This window comes from Trachurus japonicus, chromosome 16 (assembly GCF_045865225.1).
Source record: "Trachurus japonicus isolate A0001 chromosome 16, Traja_1.0".
In the NCBI taxonomy this organism is placed as follows: domain Eukaryota; kingdom Metazoa; phylum Chordata; class Actinopteri; order Carangiformes; family Carangidae; genus Trachurus; species Trachurus japonicus.
In genome coordinates, this window is record NC_140922.1 from 9,337,144 (window position 1) to 9,351,452 (window position 14,309).

The window sequence follows — 14,309 nt, forward strand, 5'->3', positions numbered from 1 at the left end:
AGCTGTGCCAGACAGTAATAATCACAGCCATAGATACAGTCGGGGGCCAGCTTAACACATTTAAATGAAAACTCAAGTCATCTATGTAGTTAAAACAACTTCTGCTACTTCTTAAGGAAAAACAACAATTTAATAATCAGACCTTCCAGCACTGGAGTCAACACTTGCATGCTCAGATTTAAAATGCCTTGATTCTAGCATTTTCTTTCTTTAATCTACAAGGCCTCCTAAGTGTTTGCACTCCTTTAGATATACTGTGGAACGACTGTTCATAGCCTCAGGATTTGTGTCTCATATTTCTCCCTCAGGTTGGAACTGAAATGGGCCAAAGTGCCTCCATGAACTCTTCTTCAACTTAATGGAACTAAAATGGCTTGGAGCAGCGGGGGCCTCTCTCTAGGTGAGTTTCACCTGCTAATGAAGAATCTTAATGCAGACTCAACAAAGACTTGTCCTTGCTTTGTTCAAGGAACATTTAAGCAGCTTGTACCTATATGAACTAAACTTGTAATTTTTGCTTTTGTATGTTCTTGTTCTTGCAGCCTATCATTGTGTCTTAGTGCTGTTTTTGAGCCCAATCTTCCTTATTTATCTCAGCAGGAGCAGCCTACTTGTTTAAATGACTGTTAAATTTTTCAAACCTCGCAGACTGCAAAGACGAAAACACGAATCTGATACAGAAATGCCACAGCTTTACTTGAGTCACATTTCAAAAGAAACACGCCAGTGGAATTTCCTTTCCATTCTGCAGTGTTTTAATTTAAAAAAAGATAACATTGAAGTTCAAAATAGAGAATGAAACACTTATAGGAGCAATTTGTAAGTTTTGTTGTTAACCAGCAGAGACCATTAACAGGTGTTTACTTATCAGTCTAGAGAAGAACAGTCCATTTCGTCCATTTCACTTCTCCACCAAGAGCTGTCTCCAGTGGTCGCAGGCGATGCCAGTGTTAACCCTTTCTCCTCCTCCCTCTATCACGTCTTTTCCTGCGCTGTTGCTAGCACTCCAATCCCAGCAAGCCTCATTGCTGTCTGATACTGGCTCACTGTAGCTTCCAGTCTGCTCTGAAGATGTAGTAGCGCTGCTCAAAGACCGTATTATAACCTCTTGTCTTGTAAACACAATGATGACTGAAGCTAAGCAACACTCACCGGTACCTGCCCTTGTAAAGAAACCGTGTTTGGCAGCAGTGAAAACAATTTGGCCCTTTTAAAAGGGGAAAGAGTGTGTGATGACAGGCTAATAAACTGGAAGGCCACGAGCATAACAGGGTATTGCTGAATGTCTGGTAGTAGCAGTGAAACAGCTGATCAGTTGATGATTGAGAGAAATGAACTGTGATGATTAACTCTGTCAATAATTAATCATTTAATATATTTGCTTGGCAATCTTCACTCGCTCCAGCTTCTAAATAGTATTAATTTGCTGTTTTTTTTCTCTTAAGTGTCAGTGAACTGGATATATTTGGGTTAATTGGAGAAAGAAAGAAATCTTATCAGAGTTCAAGAAGTTTTGACGGCCTTTTTGGACATTTTATGGAGCAGACAATTTCCTGATTATTTGAGAAGGTGATTGAAAAAGACTCTAACTATGAAAGTAACTGAAATAGCTCACAGCTTAGCTTCCTGTCCGTTGTTGTTGAGTGCATACCTACAGTATATCAGTATGTGTTTGTATGCATCCTGTGCTGCATGGTGACATCTTTGTCCCTTTCTCTCTATCTTCCTCTCCTTCTTTCTACCGTCTACTGTATGTGAGTGTGTGTCATGGAGGAGACGTTTGGGCCCTGCCTGCTGATTTATTCATGATATGACTTTTAATATCATTTACTGGGACATGGAAGTCTGCATCTCAAATAGGCCTGCAGGCACCTTTGTGTGCTTGTGTGCTTGTGCATGTGTGACAGAGAGGGAAAGAAAGAGAATGCACTTAAAAATGCACATGAATGAATGTGCGTTTTTTTTTGTACGTGCACGCATTTGTGTTTACACGTAGGTGTGCGTGTGTGAATTTACGCGTGCACGTGCAATTACGTTTCTGTGTGAGGACTTTTTTTTTTTTCCGCCAAGGATGAAATCGTGACAAATTGTGTTTGTGACAAAGTGTGTTTGGGCATGTGAAGAGGTGGACCTCATGATGATTGCCTATAATAGGGCTGTGATTGAGTTATCGGACAACAGTAGGAAGTCATTGTGTAATGGCCAGTAGCTAGCAATGGGGGCCGATACCAATCTGTTTAGCAGCATAGGGTGTGGAGAGGAATGCAGAAGGAGGTGTCTAGTTTCTGTGGTGGGTGACTGTTCTGCAAGGCAACGTGTGTGTTCGCTCGCCTCTATGTGTGTGTTTTCATCTGATTTATCGCTATGTGTTTGTCAGTACACGTTTGTCAGTTATAGTAGCAAACCTACTGAACGTTGCCAAGGCAGACGTAAACCTGCAACAAATATGAAATTAGTTTTGCCTACTGTATGCTGAAATCCAGTTTCCATGTTTTATTCTGACTAGATAGGAGGATGTATTCAATTTAACGGCCACAAAGACACATTCCACATATATATTTTGTCAATAAGCTCCATATGTGTGCCGAGTTTTCTTTTCTTTTTTTTTTTTTTGTCTAACCATACCTATTAGTGACTATAATTAAATGATGAGGAATAGGTGGGTGGATGGAACAGGAGGTAGACAGAGAAGGGGGCGGCTGGAAAGCGTGATTTAATTTGGTTATGATCTAATTTGCTTTGATTAAAAATGTATGCAAATCCCTCTTAGCATAAGGGATCAGTGCGGAGAGGCGACACCTCTCTTGCTCTCTCTCACTCTCTCTCTCTCTCTCTCATTCTCACCCCCTCCGCCTCCTCCTCCTCCTCCTCCTCCTCCTCCTCTACTTCAGTCCTCCTCCTCCCTCTGTCTGTGGCCACTAAAGTGAGATGTGTGAATAGGAGAGCGCAGTGTGTACATGTCTGCATGTGTTGTTGGAGGTTTGTTCTTTTTTAAAGCGTTGAGAGGGACCCACTCACATCGGGTGTTATTGCACCTCATATCTACTGGCTGAGTGTCTGCTACAGGCTGGCTCTGGGTGTGAGGTGGTTTGGTGAGATTGTGTGCGTGCATCGGTTTGGCCTGGCTCCATCTGCCAGGGAGCCCTGTGTTTGAGTGACATCGCTTTCTATGTTTCCCAGAGGTTGATCCACCCCACAGCTCAGCTGAACGTAATCTCCTCTCTTCACTTTCCTTCACCAGGTTCCACGTTTCTTGTTGATCATTCTTACTGTTTTGACTCCGCCAACCAATCACTCACTTGTCCATAAACACATAAACACATAAACACACGAACACCATATCTTCCCCCTCCGTCCAGTCTGTCCTCTGTGCTCCCATCGTCCAGCAACCTTCAGCCTGCATGCCTCATGTGCAGTGTATGGGTGCAAAATGCACTGCAAATGTTTTTTTTGTGTGTGTTCATCTAGGCCATCTAGATAACTGCATCTATTTGCATGGGGGCTCAGCGTATTCATGTCACTCTCAATTTCTCCCTGCCTCTGCACTCTCTGGGCCTGTCACCACTGCCTCTCCAACTTTACTGTAATGAACTCTGGTTTGCCTCTGTGCTCCTCCCTCCCTCCCTCTCTTTCTCTCTCTCTCGTTAGCTTGACTCCAGCCGGCCGTGCAGCCAAACATACCTATCCGCCATCTAAGCTCCAGCCAGTAAGCCAGTGAGTCAGAGTTGCCTGTCAGCTGTCAGCATGACAGGAGGATGATCACTTAGTTGGTCAGCTTCGCGAATCCGGTGAGTCAACTAGACTGTCAGTATAGGCAGGGACAAACTTTAGTTACCGTTAGATTTTAAGCATCACAAGCACGAGGTCCAAGTTAAACCAAGTCGGTTTAGTCTTGGCCAGTTGGTGTTGAATAGTGTGGTGTGTGGTGTGCCATTAAAAACCCCCATTAAGTTTATTTTAAACATGTTTATTTTTTTTTCTATTGGAACCAGGACATCACAGTGGGGGGAAAAACATCACGAAAAAAAAACAACCTCAAATGATGTGGTCGAGGGAGGGAGCGGGTATTATTTCATAATCCAGTGAGAGTTTCAGTGCAGAGTAACAGCTGGTTGTACCTAGAGTTCATCTGCACCCATGAAGTTCTCTCTGTGCCATTTTGAACAATTTTATAGATCCCTACTCCATTTTCTTGCCATTTGTGGGCAAATTCCAGCATAAATTTGCCAGACAAAGTGTTTTTTTTTTTTTATATGGATGTCTGTATCTGTTTTGGCACATGAACATACGACAATTCAGTCTCACAGGACGTCTGGGATTGTCTAGCTTTACGACTCTTTTTTTCCCCCTCATGTTTGCCTTTTTTATTCCATAGCTGACAGTGTGGAGGCAGACAAATGTTGGAAGAGAGAGAGAGAGGAGTACGAGTGAAGGTCCCAGTTGCTATCGAAACATGGATGTTGAGGTTATATGGTAGTTACTTAAAGTGACAGATCATGTTATTTGATGTTGGGTTGTGTGAGGTACTTATAGTATATTACCTTCAGAAGATTTGGATCGGCATGCTGTCAGTTTAAAGAAGCAGCCAGGAGTCCCGGCACAGAAGCTGAGTGATGCACTGTTGTGGACAAAAGAAAAAAAAAAGCTACAAGTCCAGCTTTACTTTGATTATTCTCACTGTTTTATTCCCCTGTCAAACAGCCAATTTCCTTTAGGAACTACATTTCCTCAGTCGTTACATGACAGTATTCCTGCGCACAATGCCTAGTTCTTTGTGACTCAAGAAGCTGATCCCCCATCATAGCGTGTGCCGCGGGTGCATTGTGATGGTTTAGAAAATGCAGCTCCAAAGGAATGGGTTGTTTGAAAAATATTAGAATAAACCGTACACTTAAACTGATATTGGCTTCTCTCTGTGAGCATTTTCATAAGTGGTTAAAACACGTTCTTTTAGACGGTCCTGTGCACAGCCGTGCGTTGCTCAGCTTTGGTGCTGGCACTTTCGGCTGCCTTTTCTAAACTGACAGTGTGCTGATCTGGATCTACTGCAGGTAATACGCTGGTTTTAGATAAATGCCTTACACAGTCCAACGTAAAATAAACCAGACCATCACTTTCACCAGAAAGACACTGAGCTAAGACACATGTTATGTGGCTTATGTTCAGCGTAATTTATGCAAATTTGACCACTTGTTTATTCGCCACTGTCACCAGCTGTGTAGACTGTATACAAGACTTGAAGTACAAGTTAGTTAGAGATGCTCCACGTGTGTCTGTGTGTTTCTGATCAGCTCAGTCCATCCTGTTATTTTTCTCTGGTTCACCCCTTTTATCTCATCTCTTGACATTAATTAATCAGTTTAATGAAGATATGCACCAATTTTTCGCTCAAGTTAAAACATTTTCGACTCACTCGAACACGTCTTTGCATGAGTTGATGCTGCCCGCAGCTGACCTAGCTTCTAATCACATCTACCTTCTGTTGTAATCTATATTTAATTAGCTGTTCAATATGTGCTTCTGACTGTCAGCACCATAACTATGTCTATATTAATGGAAATATTTATGTTTATGTTTTTTCAATTCATTCCCATCCTAAACCAGTCAGTCAAAGTCTGAGAGTCTGTCTGTCTTTTCTTTCTGTTAATAAATCAGTCAGTTGGTTCAGAGAGTCAGTTGGTCAGTCAGTCAGTAACTCAGCCATTCATCCAGTCAGTCAGTTAACTCAGTCAGTCAGCCATCCGGTGCTGTGTCTGCTGTCTTACATAAGCAGGGCGACAGATGCTGAATCATCAGCTGCCCGCTGGAATGCTCTCTCTACCCAGAGGGTGCCAGGAGGGAAGACAGTGCGCGCACACACACACACACACACACACACACACACACACACACACATGGGCGCGCACACACACACACACTCCCTCAAACGCTCACATACACACTCAGCTAACTGTATGCATTCATGCAAACCCTGCGCACATCCTGGCACGCATGTACAAACACACACATACGCGAGCTGCACCGCGGTGCCCTATTTCACATGAGACTCACTCCTCATGACTGAACTCCAGAAGGGAGATAGTAGAAGAGCGAGGGGAGAAGAGAGGAGAGAGCGAGAGGGGTTGAGTGCGAGACAAAAAAGAGAGAGAGAGAAAGGCTTGCAGATAGACTGACAGAGAGTTCAAGAGAAAGAGAGAAGAAAGAAGAGTGAGATCTTCCCTCAGCTGTCTGTGAGGGTTTTGATGTGGTTTAAAAGGTTTTTCATGTTACGCAACTTTGAAGACGAAGCGTTTGATGTTTAGTTTGCTAGTTTGTTAGCTATTGGCTTAAACTCTCTACCTTCTACCTCTCTTTCGCTGCAATTTATCTGATTAGTGCAAGGAACTTGCGTCACTCTCTTTTTGCCTTTGTCTTGAACGTTACTCAGAAGGGTGTTTTTCAGCGTCTCTTCAGAAACTTGGCACTTATCATCTATTTATGGGAGAAGCAATTGAAACTGGAATAACGTTCCTATTTGCCTGCCTGTCTAGCCTTTCAAAAGCGCGACTGAAATGCTGATGGAACAATGACAACTATTTCTCCCCTTTTTTCCCTCTTATCTCCCCGTTTCTCTCACTACCTCTTCCAATCTCGCCTCTCCATGTCCCCTCAGCATGGGTGATTCATTTGTCTCCAGCACAATATAGCACAACATGGGCTCGCCACCATCCATATTGCCACAGTGCTTATTTGTCGAACGCCGGGGATTTCATAAATGTATTTCCACACTCTCCTTCCAGCGATTTTCCTTCTCTGCCCTTCGTCTTTTCCTCTTTTTCCCCTCCATTCCCTTTCCTCTACGGCAGCAACGCACACATTCCCGGTTTCTCCCTTCTCTCTCTCTTTCTCCCTCTCTTTTCCATCCCTCTCTCTGTTCCTCTCTCATCAGACGAATGTAAGAATAGAACAGGGGAAGCCCTCTCACCTCTCCCTGCATGCCGGCTAATTAGCATATTCATGAGAGGTACCATAAATTATACATGAGATCCGGAGGGGAAACAGAGGCAGAAGAATGAGACGCGGACACACATTCTCTCTCTCACACACACACACACACATACACGCACGCACGCACTCACGCACGCACGCACGCCTGCGCGCTCACACATGTATGCACTCGCATATGCAGGTACACACACACACATAAATAAACACACACATATAGGCACATCCTCACTTTCTCTTCCTCTCACACCCTCTCTCAATCAAACAACACAGACGGAGGGATACAGACAGGTAATTGGTGAGAAAGAGTGTGTGCTACAGTACATTGGCAGTGTGCAGGGGAGACGGCATACACAATATTGAAAGGGAGAAGTAGAAGTCACTCTCAGTCAAACAGAAAATGCAGTGCACACACAGGCACAATGCTCTGACTGGCTATATTTTCTCCACACTAGAGGGTAACAGGGTTTAGGCACTAAATAAGGTTAATGTAGCTGGGTTAATGCTAAAAGGAAACTGAAGAGAGGAAACTGTTGGATTCAGACACATATTGAGGTCACAGGTTTACATTATAATCAATAATAGAGAAAACCAAAAGGCCAGAATGTCTCTTCGATCGCTCCAAAATGCGACATCCATGTCAGAGGAATAATCGCTGCTTGAACAGCTCGAGCAGAATCAAAACTTCACAAGTTCTGCTGGTTGATGGTCGTGTGGTTTGCTTGAATAAGCGCCTGTACGTTGTGCACCGTCCTTCACACCATGCGGTATTTGTTTTAAATTCAATTAATGTGTTTTTCTCACTTACATGATGGATATCCCAATTTGGATCCAGACTCTGACTCAGCATGCTGACGGACGACTCCACATCTTTATCCACATACATCATATTTACATATGGTCTAAAATGAATGCTATGAGATGAAAAGCTGACTCGAGGCTGGAATGCCTCCAACACTTGTGCTCTTTAGGATGAATAGATTCTTCTTTAGTTATGAGAATAAAGACACCGCCATGGGTCTCTATGGCAGCGTCACTTGAAAAGGATTTTTATCCCAAGAAGTCACACAGATAAAGACTTGTTATGCTTAACATTGTTTGTCAAAAGCAGGAGTGCAACAATCTTCATTTGGCAAGTGACTTAATTGTATCAAAACCCGGGGAGGAAAGAAAATGTGCGAAGCAAGGTGGCTTTTGGTGTGAAAAAGCAACTCTTTGTGACAAAATGTGAAAAACGCTTGACGCCCAGATGATAACAGCACATTGCTTGATTTATCCAATCAAAGCGCAAAGATATTCAGTTTACTGTCACATGTAAAAAAGAAAAGGAGAAGGGTTGAAAAAATACTAAGGATAGTTCAATTCAACAATAGTAAAAATAAAGTAGTTTCTGATTATCTATTTGAATTGGCTAACAGATAAATTGAATCACTGTTTCAGCTCTTTTTTCCCCCTAAATTCCTTTGTCCAATTTTGAGTCAATTTCAGTAAAATACCTTCATCAAAAAGAGGCACAAATGCTGTCACTTTCTGAAAGGAACAGATAATACTTTAAATGTTGTTTGAAAAATGAACAGTGGCCACAGTTCCACATATTAGTTAAAACTAGACAGGCACATTTTACACAACGACAAATGATAACAAAAAAAGAGCTTTGAATTCAAAAGGAATTAATGGCTGGAGTTAAAGATGAATGCATTGATGAGCAGACCAGACATAAAATATTTCTGATGGCAAGTGAAGTGACTACACAGAATTTTGGATTCAAATAGACAACATCAAGAAGACATAAAAATAGCCAGCTACTCTCGCACAATTGCACACACAGGCTGCTAATTGCTTGTTATCTGCATTGAAAAGTTTTGGACTTTCCTCGATACCTTCCCACAGTCAGACTGATTGAATCTGTACCATATTTGCCACTTTTGCATTTATTTAAAGAATTGCAAACAAGTGACAGTGTGTTGAATGAAGTGGAATCATAATTCCACTTCATTTGCATTAAGAAAAGTGTGCTTTTAAGGCCGGAGAGCTGAGCAGATCAGATTAAAGTGAGATGTGCTGTTATTAGATAATGCTGCGCAGAGTAGATCCATATGGCGCTCTTAACCAGACTGCCAGGCACGACTATGACTGGATGATACAAGTTGAACGGGAATGATGCCGATATGTATAAGTGTAACCACAGCCTGCAGTGGAGGCGAGTGATTCAGAGAGCTGCTGCCATACATGTACATGACAGTATGTTAAAGTGTGTGATGTTACAGCTAAAAGGTTCCCCCTCTGGCTTGCATAATGCTCTGTTACGCTCATAGTCGGAGCCCTCATTCTAGCCCGCGGATAGGCAGTAGGGATCCTGCCATACATGCTTAAGTGCTCACAACAATTAGTTGATTCTGGGTGGTTTGGATCTAATTGAAACACAAGGGATTGGGAGCAATTGAGAGGTTTGCCTCTCTAGTGGAGAGAATATTCATGAACATGTTGCCAGGACTTATCGTGTTCAACCATGTTCTTCAGTGTTCGCCCCAGAGAATCTGCTTCCCTTTATCCATCAGCTTCCTGGATCCATTAGTTTCTTGGTGTAGAAACAGAGGGCTGAGATTGAGTTTCCTTGTCTATATGTCATAGCAGTGCATTTTAGAATTTAGACATTTACTGTGCACGTGATGCTTCTTATGAATTTGTCGGGTTTGCAGAAATTAGAGAGTCTGTCAATGTCGGTGTTTCACTGCAGGAGTGCGGGTGCTTCTTGCTCTTTGCATGTGGTCATGAACTTCTCCATAGGAGTGCACCTGATTTTTACATATCAAACAAAATGTTACCCAATGCACACCCGAGGAAGGTGCAACAACATTTTGGTCATGAACCCTCATATTCACAATGTAAAACAATACATCTTTATGTAACAGCCACTAGGCATGTGCACGGTTACCCGGTTACCCGGGTACTCGAGTACCCGAGGAGGCAATCTGCTAATCGATTACGAATTATTACCCGGTTAACCTAGGATTTTAAAAATGGCATGTTAGAGCACAGTCTAGAGTCGGATCAAACTACATAATCATGCCATGGTTCGGATTTTTTTCGTAGTGTTGAACAGTTTTGGATCAAACAACATGTTTTTTTGCTGTGTAAAAGCATTTTTGGATTGAGCCTCGAACTTCGAAGTTCACCTCGAAGAATCTGTGGTGGTTTCCTTGGGGTAAGATGTAGGGAGGGAGACAATAGGTATCATCAAGTCTGTTAGAAAATAGACTTTCAGCCTTCAAACATTCTGAAACCTTACGAGTTAGGCTATTACCTGAGACGATGGAGCGTAGTCACCAAAATGTAGTGTGTACTGAGTAGCACTTAAATTACTAAAAAAAAAAAAAAAGTTTCCCCCTACGAGACAGCCGGTGCATAAATGCGCTCTGTCTGACAGACAGAGCGCATTTATGAGTCATTCTATTTTTATTAAAGTAATCGGTTACTCAAGTAAGACCAGGTTAGGCATGGGCATTTCAAGTAATTTTCTAACCGAGTAACCTAACAGCCACTAGCTCTAACAACCAAATGAAAAGAGGAGACAATCAGTACATCAGTAATATATAATTAACCGTCAAAATATCCTATAATGTCATGAAAATTTATTTTTTAATATAATGTATTTCCTTGACTATACCTCAGAATATGAAAATCTGTAAAATACAAACAAAAGTTTTCTCTTTTTCATGATCCTGTGTTTTCAAAGGTTCCGGGGTTCTGATTGGTGATCGCAGCCTGTGGCTGTAGAGTAAAATGTGTTGTTTCATATTATGAATGGCATGACTGTCAAAGATTCACAACCCAAACATTTGTTTCAGCTCTGGCAGTCTGCAGGTATTGACCCTTTTCTTTCATTCTCAAGTACACAACTGGCATATTGTTGATGATTTCGTATTTTCACTTGAATGATTTCAAGCTCATCCGAATCAAAAATCTATTGGGTGCAGTACCTTTAGTCTATAGATCAGCCTCTTTTAAATAGAAAAACATAATTTAACAGATATTCAATATATGGTGGCACAAAACAACACATTCAGACACAAACAAGGATTTAATCAATTAAAGAAATATACACTGAATCTGCTGCAACTAGTGTGCAGCACACACTAGAGTTTAAGTACGGTACTATCATTTATAGAAATGCGCTCCACTTGCACTGTAATGATTATAACGCTGTGTCTTGTATGTGTTTTGATATATCTCTAGTTTTTGGAGAATATTTCCCATGTCCTCAGGGGCCACCATAGTTTTTACCCAAAAGCAATCCTGCTTTTTTTTCATTGATATGAATATCTAATTCCAAATGTGTGTGTGTGTGTGTGTGTGCACGCCCTGGCTACATCTGTGTGTGTGAGTGTGTGCTCTCTTAGTGCGGGTGGCAGGAGCTAATATCAGATTACGGATGTAAATTGGCAGAGTGGCTCTCTCTCATTATCACTAATAAGACTATGGCCTCGCTCTCTGTGCCCTCTCTCTCCCTCGCTGTCTTCCCCTCCTTCTGTGGTCGGTTAGATGAGAGAGAGATGAGCTGATAGAGAGAGAGAGTGAGAGAGAGAGAGAGAGAAGAGGGTTGCTGCAACCCTGCTCCTGAAAGCAAATGATTTCAAATTGGTCCACATGTACATGCGATGACACACACTGATATAGCACATACACACACATACCACAAATCTCACACATCACTAGCAAAGACGACTAATGATCCCAGTCTGGACTGCACTGCGAATTATTCTCATGTATAGAAACACTTTCTTTTCTTTCTTTTTTTAAAAAATAAATCCTCTCTCCACTGAAGCCTCCTTCCTCCTTTTTGCCTTTCTCTCTCTCTCACAATGCGAAGTGTAACATGTACACACCCACTCCCTGTCACCGTTTCTCCCCCTGTCTTTGTCTCATACACAATTACACATGTGTGCACACCACCATTCTTCAGACGTCAGTCCAAGGACATTACACTAAATTAGACAAAGATTTATTTTTAGTCACAGAAAATTTCTGAGGCAGAACTAACGTGCTACGTACAAACTAACACTCAATTATTCTCTCTACTTATAGTCACACATGCAGTGTAGTTCATAATCTGAGTAATAAATCTGTTTGTTATATATGTATTTCTCCAAAGATATGCATTAAGATTAACGATCCCAGAAAGACACAGAGGCAATTCTATTGGCACTGTAGTCAATCATGTAGCTGACTGGATATATGGAATTCAGAGATATCGCTGTAATTCATCTGAACATGTGTGCACGCTTGTTTTCAGACACATAAAACAGTGGTTTGTGTGTGTGTGTGCACAAGATTTTTATTTATGGACATATGGAATTATTCTAGCACATAAACTTTGATTGAAATGTGCTGAGAAGTGTGTTTAACAACGTATTAATAACACTGTTCTAACTGTGGGACACAGACACAGCACCAGTAAACTCACAGAATACAGTCGTATATTTATTTAGTTTTATTTCTTTCAGTTCTTCTCCGTCTCTCTCTGTCTCTCCTTCCCTGTCTGTCTTCCTCGTCTCTCCATGGACCACATTTTCTCAGTAATTACATTTCAGCCATTATTCTCGGCTGACATTTCTGTTCAGTTAATCATGCCCATTTCGCCATCATGCACAGGTCAAAGTGTGTGTGAATGAGAAGAGGCTAAGTGTATGTGTGTGTGAGAGAGAGAGAGAGAGAACCTGAAAGGATGAAATTACATGTGAGTTGTGCACGCCTGCCAGTATGTCTGCTATGTGAGCCCCCTCTTGACTGTACATATACGTTTCGCGATGCGTGTTAGCTGCACATTTTCATCTATTATCACATTGAGTCATCCGTCTTGAATACGCTGTAATTAATGCACCCGGATCAGAACAGAACGAGGTCCGCTGGCCGAGTATGTGAACACAAACAACTAGGAGCTGCATGCTGACGCTCCCCTCGATCAGATGATCCCGATCAGCTATTCATGAGGATGATGACATGAGAAAAGAAGCAGCTCTGGTGGTTTCTGAGGACATGGTTCTGCAGCGCCTGCTGGAGGGGAGGAGTTGAGAAAGGTGGTGTCCAGACAGAGTGTGAGGAATCTGTAATGATTTTCTCTGCCTGTTTCCTGGTTCTTGAAGAGTGCAAGTCCTGGAGGGTGGGCAGAGGAGTGCCAGTGTTTTTTTTAGGGGTGGGAATCTTTTACTATCTCATGATTAGATTCGATTATGATTTTTGGGGCTACGATTCGATTCAAAACGATTTGATTTACAATGATTTCTGCTTCAGTCTATCTGTGTGCAAAGGATTATCATGATCTACTCCAGTCTGCTTTGCAAGACACAATGACTAAAGTGTCTTTTTCACATTTATTGAATTTGAAACATTTATCCATGCTTAGATGGAATTGTTGAAACTGTTGCATAAAAGTGATATCACATATTGCTTAAGTAACAAAATTAAAAGTGCCTCTTTATTAAAAAAAATAGTGCAGTTAAACATGCTGCCTTTTAAATTCTAAGGAAATGGAGGCCGACAGCCAGCAGATTTGTTCCATTATTTTATTTTTTTAAATCGATTTTGGGACATTTTATATCGATTCTGAATTGCCACACCTCTAGTTTTTTGTTGTTGTTGTTGTTGTTGTTGTCCTCACACACATCATGTGTTCATCTCTGCTGCATATGTACACGTGTCTGTTGTTCCTATACGGTTTGTCGTGACACAGTGTATGACCAGGGTAATGATGTGCAAAGTGATGATGTGCAGCCACCCACTCTCACCAGGAGGGTCACAGCCCCTGCCCTCGGATGCACTCTCGCATACGTTTGCGTGTGCGTACGTGTGTCTGTTTCAAGCCAATCTGGCTGGCGTCTCCTCGCTCCTCTATCCACTGCGGGCCGTCTGCCGTCTTTTATTTCTGCTTTAATGACCTATAAAGGGACTGTTACTTTTTAAATAAACCATAAAGCACGGGTCATAAAAGGGGAGTGCAATGCTGGGCTTAGGCCAAGCTCTGAGAGAAGTGTGCGCGTCTCAGTGAGCATGTACGCCGGGGTGTGCGTCTGTGGATGCGAGTGTGTGTGTGTGTGTTAACAAGCACATGTTTGCATATGCAGCAATGTGCCATAGCACACGGAACTAAAAACCAGCAGCCAGAGATATTACAGTCTGAGAGAGCTCCTGGATCAACTATGTGTCAAATGCAAGTCTGTGAAATGATAAACCTACATAAGTGGTGACCTTGCTTCACATAGAGACGAGTGGGTGGGTGAGGAGCAGGTCCAAGGCTAGAGCTTTTTTTTCCAAGCCACTGTCTCTGA

At 42.1% G+C, this 14,309-nt stretch overlaps 1 protein-coding gene across 1 annotated transcript in view; it reads left to right on the plus strand.

Moving 5' to 3' along the window:
* The first annotated feature begins 382 nt into the window (after nucleotides 1-382).
* The window catches only part of LOC146971697 (polycomb protein SCMH1), a 62,954-nt gene continuing 49,027 nt past the window's right edge, over nucleotides 383-14,309 (plus strand). Inside the window, exon 1 of the mRNA XM_085801117.1 lies at nucleotides 383-400. The gene's annotated coding sequence lies outside the window, so the exon portion shown is untranslated. The remainder of the gene's footprint in view (nucleotides 401-14,309) is intronic.